This window comes from Bubalus kerabau, chromosome 3, assembly GCF_029407905.1.
Source record: "Bubalus kerabau isolate K-KA32 ecotype Philippines breed swamp buffalo chromosome 3, PCC_UOA_SB_1v2, whole genome shotgun sequence".
Lineage (NCBI taxonomy): Eukaryota > Metazoa > Chordata > Mammalia > Artiodactyla > Bovidae > Bubalus > Bubalus kerabau.
The window spans coordinates 20,093,012-20,108,074 of NC_073626.1; the positions used below are offsets into that span (position 1 = coordinate 20,093,012).

At 39.8% G+C, this 15,063-nt stretch overlaps 1 protein-coding gene across 9 annotated transcripts in view; it reads left to right on the forward strand.

The window, feature by feature from the left end:
* Window positions 1–15,063, forward strand: part of CARMIL1 (capping protein regulator and myosin 1 linker 1) — a 321,864-nt gene that overhangs the window by 274,030 nt on the left and 32,771 nt on the right. The window lies entirely within an intron of this gene.

Below are 15,063 nucleotides of genomic sequence, written 5' to 3' on the forward strand. Positions count from 1 at the left end.
TCACTGGATTTGCTACTGTCTTAAAAAAAAAAAAAAAATCTCACCTTTACAAACCAGACCAAATAAAACTTCCCCGCAAAGACAATTCTTTCAAGAACTTGTTGCTGTACAGGGTCTGTTCTACTAATGAAGCTGATAAAGCTTAAGCCTTCAGCTTCCCACGAAGGGCCTCTCACTTTATTTGTAATTTTGTAAAACTTTTCTTAAAGCGTACCCCTACCCACCCAACCACCCCCCACCTCCTCCCAAAAAAGAAAACTGGTGAAAATTGCAGTGCACATAAAAGTTGGATATCTGTCGCTGTAGCCATGGTGGGAGAATTCCTAAATTAGGAGAAATCATTTATTTACCTTTTAAGAGTCATTTATGACAGGAAAATATCTTTAAATAAATAAGCCTTCAACAAAAATGTGGGGAAGGTGATTATCTTATTGTTGGTCTTATAGGTTTTCATTTTTTTTTAATGTCCTGCTTCTTCCTGTTTTTTCTTTACATAATTTTGGGGTATGCTCTTAGATCTGCATTTCCTGTTTAGTTCCTAGTCTCTGTCATTGACTTGATATATTTTAGAAGCTGGAATATGATGCGTTTGCTCAGTGCATCCATCTGGCTATAAAGCTAGAGTATTCAGTTTTATGATATCTCATTTTTCTGGGGACAGTTTGATGTCAGTTCTTATGTTGTTATTGTAAACTTTATGTTGTTAGTATATTTCTCATTTTACCATTCAAATAGTTGTATACACCTCTGTATTCAGTATGTTTTCATTCTCCATATTTAGTGTTTTTATGTTTTACTAAAATACTCATTTTTAGTAATTTCTTATAATCCAAGAGGGTGTTGGTGAGACTGGGTTTGGTCTACTTATGTGCCCAAATGTTTCTACATCAGCTTCTGATTTTCGTAATTTTTCATTATAGCCATCGTAAAGGAATCATGAGTGCATGCTAAGTTGCTTCAGTCATGTCTGACTCTTTGTGGCCCCATGGACTGCAGCCCATCAGACTCCTCTCCTCTGTCCATGGGACCTTCCAGACAATAATTCTCGAGTGGGTTGCCATTTCCTTCTCTAGGGGATCTTCCCGACCCAGAGATTGAACCTGGCTCTTCTGCATTGGCAGGCAAATTCTTTACCACTGAGCCACCTGGGCTTCCATATAAACTATTGTTATCATCTTTTAAAATCTGTGAATAAAATAGTTAAATGCCCTCCAGATAAAACCTTACGATATACAAGGAGACTGGCAAAAAACAAAAGCCTAAAATATATCTTAGATTTCAAGTAATATTCTAGTATAACTAAAGATGATAAATAATTTTCCATTTAACTGTATAAATATATAAATATATTTGGTCTATGTGGAGGGAATTACACCAAGTTTTTTAAAAATTGCTTGTCTAGTATAAAACATTAATAAGTATTTTAAATTTTGTTTACATTTTGAGGCAATAGACACTATGTTATCATAGGGTAATTATTCAAGAAAGCGCTTTGCGTTGTTTAGTCACTAAGTCATGTCTCACTCTTTTGGGACACCTTAGACTGCAGCCTGCCAGGCTTCTCTGTCCATGGGATTTCCCAGCTTAGGCTAACCCTAAAAGAAAAGGAGTTTAATAGGAAAAATATTTGAATTAAAAATTAACTCTACATATCATGTTTCCAGCCAAAATTATCTGGTTCTGTGTGAGTTGGAAAGGGATATAGGAAACATGAGTTAGTAAAAATGTGTATTGTTGAGTTTAGAAGTTATGCGGTTTTGGATGATGAAGTATTGGTTAAGAAAGATTGGCTTAGCTCCTGTAAGGATGGTTTTAAATTGTATAAGTTTGGTTTTTGTATAAGTTTTGTTTTTGTTTGATGATTAATTTGCTTTTGTTAGTTGAAAGGAAAAGAAGTTGTTCTCCTTAAGTAAAGTGGGTGGGGTGAGGGTGGGGGAATAGGATCATTTTTTAAAATTTAATTTTATTGAGATACAATTGATTTAACATTGTATTAGCTTTAGGGATACAACCTAATGATTCAATATATGTATATATTGTGGGATCATTATCACAGGTTTAGTTGACATCATCTCCACATATAGTTATAATTTTTTTCCTTGTGATGAGAACTTTTACAATCTATTCTGTTAGCAACTTTCAAATATGCAATTAAGTATTGTTAACCATAGTCACTATGCTCTACTTTATATCACCAGGACTTATAACTGGAAGTTTGTTTGTACTTTAAAAAACAAACAAACACCCCAGATGCATGACCACCATGAGGACCATAGGGCAAGGCATACCCAGCCCTGAGTTGCTTTCATTTTCTAAGAACGGTCTGGTTGCCATGGCAAAGAAAGAGGCAGGAGTAAAGATAGAGATCTCTTTGTCCTTCACTCTAAGGATGATCCAAGTTAGAAGGGCGGTATTTTCTTGATTCAGGTGGCTGGGAGGCAAGCAGGTAGAGCCATTCCTGACATGAACACCTGTTGAATCCTAGGACCAGAAACAGGGCCTGTGGTGTGGAGTATCTTGTTGAGACAAGGCAGAGCTCTCTATAAAGAAAACAAATGCTTGGGCAGAATTTTTAAGCCATAAAAATAGCATTTTTTTCCAGTTTTAAAAATTATGTCTTTAATCATTGTTTTAACAAGGCTAATGAATTGGTAAGTAGCCAAAAACCAGAGCTAAGTTTGGTGTTGTTTAATGAAAGAGAACATTTTTGTGTAGAAAGTGCAAGTCAATGGATTTTGTGCTGTAAAGATTTCCTTTCTACTCTCAGCCTAACCTTTGGGTCTAAGCCACCCAAAGATACTCCCGTTTTCACAGTGGCAATTACCCCAGGTGCAAGGATCAGTATTCTAAAGAAAATCAACTTGCTAAGCTCTGGAATTCTTACCCTGAACCTGTGAGTGGTACAAACTCACAGCTGATTGGAAAAGAGTAGAGCATTAGATTTACCTTTTTAAATTGTATGCACTTCCACCTTTCATAATCAAAGAAACAAATCATTTTTGTTTCTCATTGACATCTACCACCAAATATTTCAAGTTGTGAAATATTTGTGTATTTCCTTGTGTAGTGCCACTAAAAAAAAAAAATGAAGTATGTACTGTAAAGGCAGAGACCTTGAATTGGTGATGCTTTTCTAAATGAGCCTGTACATTTTCTTTGGCAGCATTTAGATAGATCTTAAGTGATCCAGGAAGTGGGACACAAGAAAAACTGTTGGATAGAAAATTCTCAGAAGCATCTAAGTGCAAGCCTACAACCTTTCCACCATGGAATTATACGTTCCTAGCAGGTAGAAATTGTGCCACACATGGAGCTAGAGCACTGCTGAATGTGACTGCTCTGGGAGATGCTGTAACTTTATTACCTAAAAAGTTTGTTTGTAGCCCGCAGCCCTGAGGTATTTCCCCCAGGACATTCCAAAGTAACTGCCTCGTCACCAGTGTTCTGCTTATAGTTAAGAGACTGTTAACAGATCCTGGCATTTTCTGTTTGTGATGTTCATGATATCTACTACATCTATTTTTGAACATTTCTTTAACAGACATAGTGGAGATTCTGGGCATCTCTCACTCTTTTTTTTTTTTTTCCCCTATTCCTGGGTATCTTTATGTTTTCTTCCATTTCTCCCTGGTCCAAAAGTCAATTCCATTTCAGTGTGTAAGTCTCTTTAAAGAACAAATAGTTATCATCACACTAGGGAAGGTTCAGAGCTGTAAATTAAACGTGGAAATGCATATTATAGTTTAAGGATTGTCTTCATGGAGATGGAAGCAATGATTGATCTCTTAGAAGGAAGTTCTTCACTTAGTCAACACCTATTAAACTTACACTTTGGGGGCTGAAATAGGAGAGATTGAATGACTTAATGAGGCCTGTTATCTGTGGGGAGGACGACTGAGAGCTTCTAATCAACCTTAACTTCATAAAATCGAAGAAAAAGGCTGTTTAAACAAAATGGCAGAAAGAAGAATCATTTCTTAAAACTCAGTCTCTAAATAATTCATTTTTTTCCTTTTAACTAGAAAGAAATGAAGAGGTAATTTAGTTTACCTGGTGGGGAGGAGGGATGGGTAAAACAAGAACTATAGAATGACTTGCAGAATTTTTCAACCTGTGTCCATTCTCATAGTCCCAGAGATTCTGATAACCCTTTAACTCCAGAATCACATGGCTTGAAAAATCTTCCTATTTATTTATTTTGCAGTTACCTAGCACATGCAGGTCAGGAAGCAACAGTTAGAACTGGACATGGAACAACAGACTGGTTCCAAATAGGAAAAGGAGTTCGTCAAAGCTGTATATTGTCACCCTGTTTATTTAACTTATATGCAGAGTACATCATGAGAAATGCTGGACTGGAAGAAACACAAACTGGAATCAAGATTGCTGGGAGAAATCTCAATAACCTCAGATATGCAGATGACACCACCCTTATGGCAGAAAGTGAAGAGGAACTCAAAAGCCTCTTGATGAAAGTGAAAGTGGAGAATGAAAAAGTTGGCTTAAAGCTCAACATTCAGAAAACGAAGATCATGGCATCCGGTCCCACCACTTCATGGGAAATAGATGGGGAAACAGTGTCAGACTTTATTTTTCTGGGCTCCAAAATCACTACAGATGGTGACTGCAGCCATGAAATTAAAAGATGCTTACTCCTTGGAAGGAAAGTTATGACCAACCTAGATAGCATATTCAAAAGCAGAGACATTACTTTGCCAACAAAGGTTCGTCTAGTCAAGGCTATGGTTTTTCCTGTGGTCATGTATGGATGTGAGAGTTGGACTGTGAAGAAGGCTGAGCGCCGAAGAATTGATGCTTTTGAACTGTGGTGTTGGAGAAGACTCTTGAGAGTCCCTTGGACTGCAAGGAGATCCAACCAGTCCATTCTGAAGGAGATCAGCCCTGGGATTTCTTTGGAAGGAATGATGCTAAAGCTGAAACTCCAGTACTTTGGCCACCTCATGCGAAGAGTTAACTCATTGGAAAAGACTCTGATGCTGGGAGGGATTGGGGGCAGGAGGAGAAGGGGACGACAGAGGATGAGATGGCTGGATGGCATCACTGACTCGATGGATGTGAGTCTGAGTGAACTCCCGGAGTTGGTGATGGACAGGGAGGCCTGGCGTGCTGCGATTCATGGAGTTGCAAAGAGTTGGACGCGACTGAGCGACTGATCTGAGCACCTGTGACATGCTAGGCACTGAACTCTTTATTAATAGTAGCCAGCTTAATTCTCATGACAGCCTGTGAATGATAGGTGGTGTTAATATCTTCTGTTTAACAGATGAGGAAGCTTAGGCATGAAAACATTAACTTGGTTGAGGTGATCTAAGGTCACCCTGGAGCAGGCTGTGTGGGATTGCACGTTCAACCAATCTGCTGTAATCTATATATTGATTTCATATCTATATTTCTCACAATCAGAATTAAATTCCAAGCTAGATTTAAATAGACTGCATTGTTTTATACAAAATATCTGCTTACTGATTCTATACTAAATTAATATGTGAACAGAAACAGTGAAAAATGTGTGTCATTTCACCATAAATGTAAGCTTATAGTTTTTAAACATTACTGGAAACAACTGTGTCAAAAATCTGACTCTCAGTTGTTATCCAGTTGTGAGAAATGAATCTGTGCACTTTTGACTTACCTTGAGCATTCTGTGCCTCTCCATGTGTAATTTTGTTGGTGACAGTGATTAATTAGTTTTCCTATATGCGCCTTATCATTTCAGCACACACGCCTTGTGTGTTAAGCTGAAATGTGTATTTACTTAGAGTCTTTATTGTCCATAGACCATCTGTTCTTTCTCTGCCATCAGATCCTCTTAGGAAATCACTACTCCCCATCGTATTTTTCAACTGTGTTGTCATTGGCCTTTGGGGGTATTAAGGGATACAGTTCTCCTTCTACTGATTGGCAATCTCTACATATTTAATTTGTTGCTATATATAGTTTCCTACCTTAAAAAATTGCAGAAGTTTTAGGTTTCAGATGATGTGCCAAGTGGTGAAGAGCCAGTGTCTTCTCCTTAGGCAGAACTAGCTCACTAATTGTATGTGCTTCTTTCAATTATTTTAATGAGTGTCATACGCATTTTAAATCAAAATATATTCATACAGAGGAACAGGTAGTCTGCTTACTGCTCTTTCCTAGGAAAACAATTTTAAAGGCTTGAATTGTTACAGAATACATCTTGTGAATCCTTGCTCCAATGACGAAATGGCAATTATTTTCCCTTAACATTCAGCCTCAAATATCCATATATAATTTTAAGCTTTTTAGCATAGATTAAAATTCAATGAACATCCATTTGTCTTGGTCAACATGCCATTTTGTTTTTAAGCAAATCACCTCATTTTCATGTACCTACAGTTGTTAATTGAACTAATCCATTAGCAGTGTTGCCAAGCACAGACTATTAAGTCAATATCTCATTTAAAATTAGTTGCTCTGATGTTGTGCACAGAAGGTCGTTCAAGTCCTAATTGTTTCCTTTTATAATTTTACTTTATTCTGTCCTTTTCATAGTGATACCACTTTGGGGAAATGGAGGCTTAGCTTTTTAACTACTAGAAGGCAATGTATGAAAACCTCTTAATTTCCAGATTTTAAATTTCAGCACTGTGATACCATTTGTGGTGGTGGTGGTGGTTTAGTCGCTAAGTTGTGTCCGACTCTTGTGACCACATGAACTGTAGGCCACCAGGCTCCTCTGCCATGGGATTCTCCAGGCAAGAATACTGGAGTGGGTTGCCATTTCCTTCTCCAGGGGATCTTCCCGACCCAGGAATTGAACCTGGGTCTCCTAGCATTGCAGGCAGATTCTTTCCCAACTGAGCTATCTGTATAATCCAGCTAAAATATACGTTCCTTAAAGTTTCTAGTAGTTTTTTTTTTTTTTTTTTTGGGACAACCCTTTGAGGAAATGCCAGAAGCACATTCTGGATCTCATTCCTTTAGGCCTGAGGTCTAGAAGGGCCTGCACAGAGATACAGGTGTGGTGCCTCGGAGGGTCTCTGTAGACTCGGCCCCTTTGTTTCCTATTGTTTTGGGTCTTACAGCATTGCTTTTACTGTGGTGCTTCCGCATCATGTCAGTGACTTTCATGAAGGGCAGCTTTAATAAATACCCCTGTAAAACTCATTACCTCATGTGCTCTTTATTCCATCTGTACCACTGTTGCGGGCACTGTTCAGTTTCATCCCGATACCCTGTTGCACATCTATGCAGAAGAAATTGCAGGTCTTTGTCAAGAGGAGTGAAAACCCGGAGCCGTTAGTTTGCTGTGTTGGATAGACGCAGTGAATTTTGCTGTGACTTGTGCCTGCCTTTTGCTCTGTAAGTTAAGAGGCTCAGAGCCCAGTGTGCATTGACCTATTTAAAAGGGTTCTGAGCCTAAAGAAGTATAGGTTGTTGTATTCAACCTTAATTCTGGCTTCATTTTCTCCTTTCTTTATCCTAGTTTACTCATTAAAAACATGGAGCCTCCCTGGTGTGGTCCAGTGACTAAGAATCCGCGCTTCCATTGCAGGGGGCACAGGTTCAATCTCTGGTTGGGGAACTAAGATCCCATATGCTGCTACAGCCAAGAAATAAAAGCAAAGCAACTACAAAACAAACAAACAAACAAACAACAACTTGCTGTTCTGTATGAGCCTCAGCTCCCTTTTGGATTGAGGTGAAGTGAAGTTACTCAGTCGTGTCCAGCTCTTGGCAGCCCCAGGGACTGTAGCCTATCAGGCTGCTCCATCCATGGGATTTTCCAGGCAAAAGTACTGGAGTGGCTTGCCATTTCCTTCTCCAGGATTGAGGTGGCTTTCCATTAACACAGTGAAATGTGAGATATGGTGGGAAAGGGCTCTGATAGGGATGTGCAGGTTGCTATGGAAGCACAGAAAAGGGGTGCCCTGCCCAGCTTGGGGGAGGGGTGTTGTCAAGGAAGGTTTCCAGGAGGAATATCTAAGCATCATGCTTGGCACATAATAGGCTCTTAGTAACTGATGATATAATAAGAGATGGTATTTGAAGAAGTTGGCTGGGAGGAAAATAAGTAAGTAAATTTAGCAGAGAGAAGAACACACACAGAGTCTTGGAGTGAGGAGACAGCATCACGATTTGAGAAACTATTGTGGGATTATGGTACGATGGGAATAAAGGGTGGCAGAGAGGAGAGCTGAGGCGGCTGGAAGCCATATTGTAAACAGCCTTACGGAGCTTGCTAAGGGTTTACTTGTTTATATATTATGTATTTATTTTTAAGGCAATACTGAAGGTGAGACGTGTGGGAGAAAGAGCAGATTTTGGCGGCAAAGACATTAGTGGGTTGTGTTTTGATCGTGTTGAGGATGAAGCGTCTGCAAGGCCCTACTGAGAAGTCCACTAGGGAGTCCTAGAGCTGTCTCTGGGCCTCAGTAGCCAGTGCTGAGTTGGTAGGTGAGCCACACACAGCCTTGGCACAGAGGCATTCATCAGACACTGTCCCTCAGCTGATCGCTGCCCCTTCAGCTCTGTAGGCACTTTTCTTTTCCTACATTCATGACATTTACCTCAATTTACCGTGAGCTACAGACGTGTATATTCATCTGGCTATTGGTCATCTCAGTTGTATGCCCACTGTCTATCTAAAACAGAACAGAACCTCTGAGGTTCTGTTAATGAGAATGTTATACGTTGCGTCAGTGATCCAAGCTTTCTGAAAACTGTATAGGAAAACAAGGAGAAAACCATGTACCTACTGTGTCATGCGCTGTGCTTTGTCTCGGCAGCCACATCCGGTTAACTGTTTTAACCCATTTTTCAGATTAGAATCTCAGAGCTTAGAAATGTTATTACACTTGCCCCATATCATCCTGCTGGTTTAAGGGTAGTCAGAGTGGAGGGCTCAACTCCAAATGATCCAGTTTCCAAGCCCTCACCCTCTCTGCTGCATCCCTGGTCTTCAGGACAGACCAGGTCACTAGAAGGAAAGGTCCAGGGAGGGTTGTGTTGGGGAAGCGCCTTTTCATGGAGGGTTTGCACCAAGAGAGAGTTTGGTGTTTGGTGTCTCTGATTGCAGGCTAGTCTGTCCTTCCAGGGTTTTACTTTTCCTCTTAGTGAACTGGGAAGGATTCTAGCATATGGTAGCAAATCCACACCTCTTCAAACACTAGGGCAAGCAGTGACTAGAGTTGTAGGTGTCTGAACTGATGGGAACAAGCAGCACAAAGAAAAGAGGGCTTCTGCCTCTGGAAGCGGCATACAGAGAACACACATCAGAGAACTGATGATCACCATCAGCTCAGTCCTGCCTACTCAGACCATGCTGCTGGCCTCAACTTTCAAGAGGACAGTTTTCCGTCTTGACTAGGAAAATTGGAGGGTTAGCCAAATACCTTCTGAAAATCAAGGCTTGCTAAAGAGGGAATGAGTGGGATGGAATGTCTTGGGCTGAAATCTGGGAATGACAGAAGTGACTTAAAATCTAAGGTGGGTAAGGAAGGAAAAGGGGCACAGAACTCAGCCTCAGACTTTGGATCATCTAAGTAGAAGTTGGCTAGACTCGAGAGCCTCAGTGACTTAATCTAAATCTCTTAATTAATTCTAAGTTTAGAAACACTAATTGGGGTTGGCATGAGTTAATCTTCATTCTTTAGCTCATGTGTGGAAATTCAGAGAGGAAAGTGAAAAGTGAAAGTCACCCTGCTACTGCTAAGTCATTTCAGTCGTGTCCGACTCTGTGCGACCCCATAGACGGCAGCCCACCAGGCTCTGCCATCCCTGGGATTCTCCAGGCAAGAACACTGGAGTGGGTTGCCATTTCCTTCTCCAATGCATGAAAGTGAAAAATGAAAGGGAAGTCGCTCAGTCGTGTCTGACTCTTCGCGACCCCATGGACTGCAGCCTACCAGGCTCCTCCATCCATGGGATTTTCCAGGCAAGAGTACTGGAGTGGGTTGCCATTGCCTTCTCCAAAAGTCACTCAGTCCTGTCCAACTCTTGCGGCCCCATGAATAATCCATGGAATTCTCCAGGCCAGAATACCAGAGTGGGGTAGCCTTTCCCTTCTGCAGGGGATCTCCCGACCCAGGGATCAAACCCAGGTCTCTCGCATTGCAGGTTGATTCTTTACCAGCTGAGCCACAGGGAAAGCCCAAGAATACTGGAGTGGGTAGCCATTCTCTTTTCCAGCGGATCTTCCTGACCCAGAAATCGAACCTGGGTCTCCTGCATTGCAGGCAAATTCTTTACCAACTGAGCTATCAGGGAAGCCCTATCCAAGTTCTCAGTCTCCCTAAACGTACCTCAGGGGAAACCACTGTCACTGCTGGAATTTGATATGAAGGATTTCTCATCTCAGGACTGAGGGGAAATCTTTATCACAAGCCTATTCTTTAGTGAAATCAAAATATAAAGTATGTGGTTTAAATATATATATGCCTGTGTGTGTGCTGAAGAAAGTCATTCTGCACTTCATATTGAAAATCACACTTGGAAATGAGACCAAAAATTTAACTTCCATGCTCCACATAAGACTGCATTTCAAAATAATGGATCTGCAATTTAGAGAGTGTTACTTCGAGAATCCATTCAGAAGGGATGGTAATCAAAGTAGTTAAACTGAGCATGTTCCAAGCCCGAACAGATTTTTCAGAATTTGAGTGGTAATAAGTCTTCTTTACCTGAAGTTCTATTTAAATTGAAGGGTTAAGAGTTTCCTTCCTTCTGTCCATCCATCCATCCATGAGATTCAGTGAGAACCAGACCTCCTGATTACTGATTGATGACTACAGCCCTCCAGTCAGAATCTTCTCAGGGTTTGAGATCCTCCTCTAAAATCACCATCCATTCTTTTTACCTGGTGCTACTGGAGTACCTGACTCAGGTTTTTTAAAGCAGTAAGGCAAATTGTTGTAGGATTTAACCTGGTTTGTGGTGGTTGGACTTAGTGTTAAGTATTTTTGTCATCTACCTGGAGCTGATGTTCTGGGTACAGAGCAAATGCATTACATTAAGCATTTTAAGCGTATTTTGATTATTCATCGTGATGTCACTGAGCTGGTATCCATTCTGAAGGACAGCATTTTTCTCCTGTCTTCCTCATCCTTGCCTTCCATTATGATGTGGATTTTCCAAAAATTAAACTTAAAATACCTCTTTTAAGTATAATACTCAGTGGGATTTCCCCCCATAGTTTATTCTTTTACAATAAAGACCATTTGAAAATATTATTCAGCTTTTTATGACTATTGGAATAACATTATGGTTAATGGGTGCAATTAAGTACCTAAGGTATTTTCCCACTTTCTCTCTCATAATGCTACAAAGGGCATGTACCAGATGCTTGTGTTAATAAGCACTGTGCTTCTGTGCCCATCAGTGCTAACACTTGGTCTCCAGGTAAAAGATTTGCTTCAAATTGGTACCAGGTGGTTTTATTCTTTGGCCTACTCTTAAGAAAAATGTATCAAATTATATCCATTTTCTAAAGAAAACATTCAAATGTGAAATTTCACTTTCCCATCAGTTGTAAGATTAGTTAAATGAATAAGAAGTGAGGTTGTTTCCTATTTCCAGGAGAAAACATGACAAAAGATAAAGATTTAATTTTCTTACATTGAAAAAACAAATTGTGCAGATCTAGAAAATAAGGAAATGAACCACGTTCATTTAAAAATAGTACTTGACTATCATCTTCACAGCAGTTTCTCATCAGTACAGCTCCCTGAATTGTTTTTAACATCATGAGGCCATTTTAACTTTTATATGAAATGAAATTCGGGATATAAAAGTTAATGACTGTGATGTGAATAGCTGGATTTAATACCACGTTCAGTAGGAAATGTGGTGCCTCAGTAAATCTCTACATATCCTTCCTCCTTTTGTCCATTGATTTATTGCAGTTCTCTCAGAGTTATGGCTTCTGTATACCTACTCTTCCTAGATATTAAAGATTGTTGCTCTCCAGCAGTCATCATAGGAAGGATTAGGTATCTCATTTTCTCAGTAAGATTTTATACCGCCTCAAACTTTAACAAGTAGACATGCATAAAAATTGCTTTTTAAACCACAGACGTGATGATACTGTTTGGTTAGATGTTTGAGGGTATATATTAATAATGACTGAGTTTGGGTTCCCCTGAACATTGACGCATCTGACAATCTGGTAGGAAATATTTAATTATTATAATCTAGTTCATTAAACAGGGATTACCCTTATCCATTTTTAAAGTGCACAGGAAAGCACAAGATGACACTAGGCTATCTTGAATCAAAAAGCAAGCAGTGGCTCTAAACCCAAATCATTGCAAAGGATACAAAATCCAGATCAAAATGGCTTCTGCTGGGATACTCCCTGCAACAAAAATAATGGCTGTAATAGTTTAGGATACTTTGAATTAAAGTGTATGGTAATACTAAGAAAAGAGAGGATGGTACAGAGGATTTAGAAAAGGGAAATTTGATGCTTACAGAGGAATGGCACCTAAAATGTAGGAATAATGTTAAAAGTAGCTAGTGACAACTTTATAGCTCCCTTTGTATTCCTTCGTTCAGGCCAGGATTGTCAGTGGGGCTTACAAATGGGCTCATCAACATAAATTGAAAGTATCACCTTGTAGAATTAATATTAACTATCAAGAGACAAAGTACCTTTACAAAATACCAAGGGACAGGGTACCTTGACACTGGAAGAGTCGGGAGGTTCCCACCCTACTGAAGAGATCAAATTTAGTGTCACTAACAGCGGAACAACTTGACCTGGGTACCACCTGTTGTTATTCAGTCATTTCCAGGATCATTCATCTGGCATTTGTGTTTAAAAAAAAAAAAATTTTTTTTTCATCTACCTGAATCTAATTGTGGGGAACAAGCAGACAAATATTGAATGTGGGAGAGTCTGTGAAGCAATTGGCCTGAATTCATCCAGAAAGTCAGTGTCATGAAATTGGTCTGCATTTGCTTGTTTAACAGGCATTTAGATGGTTCCCAGCTTTTGCTGTTATAAGTGTAGTGCTTAGGAGTGCTCCCTCTCCCCTCAGTTTTTCTCCTTGGGAATAGAAGAATGAAAAAATGTTACTGTTACTAACGTTCATAATCTCTGCTAGCTATTGAAGCGTGGAGGGGCATTGACTGGCATTTATATGCCAGGCTGTGTGCTAAACACTTTATATTCATTGTCTTATTTAATCTTCACAACTGTTTATTTCACAAACTAGAAAACTAGGTCTGCGTTTGCCAAAACCTTGGCCAAAGTTCCCCTTTGGCGATTAAAGTTCCATGATTCGAGTTCAGTTCTCGGATGATAGCATCTTGAGCATGAGATGCGCTCTTGGGAAGGGTGACCTCTCTGTACTCACTAGTCTTCCCCTTGCCCTGATGGGGAGACACTGAAGTCAGTACAGGTAAATGAGTTCCAAAAGCTATGCAGAAGGAGTGGAAAACTGATGATTTTTATTCCTTTGAAAAGCTGACATGTCTGTTGCTATGGTTTCACTCTTCATAGAAACATTTTTTTGCTTGCCTGTCATTTTAGAAGTTGAACCAATTGAAAGGTTCCTCACCTTCACTTATAATGATCTTTAGGGGGATAATTGGGACAGAGCCCTTGTCATGTTGAATTAACCTTTCACACAGAGGAAGTCTAAAATTACCTATGGGGCTTAACCATCAGCTATAACTCTTGTACGTATGTATCCAGTGTCACGCCTGTTAGGAAGCTTTTGAGGGGATGTGTAGTTAAGACACAGAGAAGGCAATGACACCCTACTCCAGTACTCTTGCTTGGAAAATCCCATGGACGGAGGAGCCTGGTAAGCTGCAGTCCATGGGGTCACGAAGAGTTGGACACGACTGAACAACTTCACTTTCACTTTTCACTTTCATGCATTGGAGAAGGAAATGGCAACCCACTCCAATGTTCTTGCCTGGAGAATCCCAGGGATGGCAGAGCCTGGTGGGCTGCCGTCTATGGGGTCATACAGAGTCGGACACGACTGAAGCGACTTAGCAGCAACAGCAGCATAGTTAAGACAGGGGCAAAAGTCTTTATTTTGGGCAACTCAGGAATATTTGAAAATACATTTTTATCTTTTCTCCTTTCATTCAGCAAGGATGTTTTCAATCTAATGTAAGGTATCATAAAATGAGGTATATTTGAAGAATGCTGCCTAACAAAATATGAAATCAGAAGTCTGAGGATTGAGACTTTTTTGGGATCTTGCTGATGGAAGCCTTTCTGATAAACAATACTGATGATAATAATAATGGTGGTGATGGTTATTGGGAGCTTTTTGTGTACCACCCAACTGTTTGCATTTGCAAGTTCAGGAGTCCTGTATTTTCATCCAGCTGCATGTTAAAAACAACTGACAAACACAGAATAATGAACTTGAAGGAAAAAAGTGAGCCCTAGGTTGATGGACTAGGTGTTTTCAGGAAATTTGGAAAAGATTCCTCCCATCTTCATACGTGGTTTTCATAAAGCCTGACATGACAGGACTTTTTGGGTTTTGTTACGTTTTTAAAAATTCTTTTTTTTTTTTTTTTTTAATTTTATTTTATTTTTAAACTTTACATAATTGTATTAGTTTTGCCAAATATCAAAATGAATCCGCCACAGGTATACATGTGTTCCCCATCCTGAACCCTCCTCCCTCCCCATTCCATCCCTCTGGGTCGTCCCAGTGCACCAGCCCCAAGCATCCAGTATCGTGCATCGAACCTGGACTGGCAACTCGTTTCATACATGATATTTTACATGTTTCAAATTCTTTTATAAAATTTCAGAATGCTAAGATGCCCTAATGCCTGTTAGTAATGATGACCAATGAGGTTTTAAAATTATTTGAGAGAATTAATGTGAAATGTAAAGTGACCTAAATTCACACTAAGGTATAAGGTACTATCAATGTTAATGACACTTTAGGTAGGTAACTGTGTGAGACCCTGGCATCAGATTCTTGCCTAAAATGCTTTGGTGACTGAGGGGGAGAGAGAACTCAAAGTTGCTGCCTCACAGTGGGCAGGATATAATGATGTAAGGACACCCCCAAGAAGGGAGGTTTTCACGTACCTGTGGGC